Here is a 1871-nt window from a genome sequence, read left to right on the forward strand (position 1 = left end):
GGTAATTTTCAAAACTTCTCTCACCGACCGTGACTTCATTATTCACGCTGATAATTACACAATTCCAATTCCGTCTCGTTATTACTCAAATCGTCTACGATTTTGCCAAAGACACTTTTTCTTGCGTAATCGGTACTGTTTAAATGTTTGTATTACCCTTTGCACCAAGTATGTTTATAATTATTAATTTAACAATTAACCAATTGTCACGTCATAAATATGTAAATGGAATTTCTCGTATGACAGTCTAATTATGTACGGAAAGTCAATTGTAAATGATAGCCTGCAACATCACGAATACAGTTGTCATTGATGACTGATAAAGTTCGTTATTTATATAGTTCCAGTCAGGAATTCTTCGCGTTTTTATGTTAATGCTTTTCCTTTCCCCACGAGGCATAATAAACTGTCAAAATCTATGTTGATTAGAGATTAAACGTTGTAAGATGTAACAGCTTTATTCGACAACTTCAATGTTAAGATGAAAATCTAAAAGACATATTTGGAATATAATAAAAATTCTTAATGATTAATGTTTGAAATGACTCATAGAAAACAATCATATAACAGTTTTTATTTATAACTTTTTAAATAAAAAATAGTAGTTTTTGTTTTTTCTGTTATTAAGTTAATATGATTAAAGGTTCTGACATTTTGCATCTAATCAGAGATATAATAGTGTTATTAACAGTGTTCTAATGAAATATGGCGTTAAAGATGGTAATTAAAGGAGAAAATTGGATATAACTAATGGCACATTTTGACCATTAGGTAGATCCAATGATATAAAATTCCCCAGGCAAATATTAACAGGCCGCCCATGACCGGGTCAGGTGGATATTTTTTTCCGTATCAGCCTCCTGAAGGAATGAAAAACAAAGCTGAAAGAAAAGAAACACTTAAATGAAATGCCCAGTCGAACAATATGCAGGGGAGGGTAAGGTGTTTTTCATTGAGACATCAACTGAGAAAAAGTTTCGGATTATTTTGTTCGACTTGGAGGGTAAAAAAAATTATGCTAATTATTCATTCGGCATTTTTCAATATTATGCCCCTTGGACAGGTATAACGACCGAATCTTCGCCGGTATTACTTATTCATGCGACAACGGATCGTTATCTTTCTCAATTAACAAGGAAAGGAGATATGCAAAAAATATCGGAAGCGACCTACATTACGAGACACCTGAAGGCATTTTTGGCACCGTCTGGTGATAAATCATAAACATTTCTCGTCCGGCTACGCCTTTCTTCACTGGCCCGGGATAAATCCATCACGATCATTCCATTTACGGTTTGAACACATTTTCAAAATCGATTGTGTAATGGTTTCAAATATTCGTTTTTATGCGTATCCACGAGCGAATATGAAACCCTGCTTGTTTCTCAAATCGCTTGCGATATTCACATCTTTATTGCATTTTGAGCAAGTTCAGCCGATGTAGAACAGTGTCTGGCAAAATAGAAATAGCAAAACTCAACAAATAATTCTTTCGCCTTTTCCCCGCCAATATATTGTAAATTTGTGGAAAAAATGACGAATCTAACTAATCTTCATCAACGTTCTAAAATAAAGCAGAAGATTTTCAAAACTTCAAGCTTTTAGAAGAAATCTTAAAGTTCTTCTGAAAGAACCGAAGTCATCAGAGGACGAGTGTTGTACACTTTCCCTGGAAAAGATTAAATTGCACGCGAGGTAAAAGTAAAGAACCTTTCGAGTGAATATGGTTAGTCTCGTAGGTAGCCTAGAACCTTAATCCAAAAATAGTATGGAATAAAATTTGGTGGGCGGTATGTTCACGCCAAGTAATTCATTAGTTTTATTTGCTAAAATTGTCTATTCGCCTCATTTGTCGATTAATCCGATCCAGT

This window comes from Cimex lectularius, unplaced genomic scaffold, assembly GCF_000648675.2.
Source record: "Cimex lectularius strain Harlan isolate CLEC.00 unplaced genomic scaffold, Clec_2.1 scaffold5, whole genome shotgun sequence".
Lineage (NCBI taxonomy): Eukaryota > Metazoa > Arthropoda > Insecta > Hemiptera > Cimicidae > Cimex > Cimex lectularius.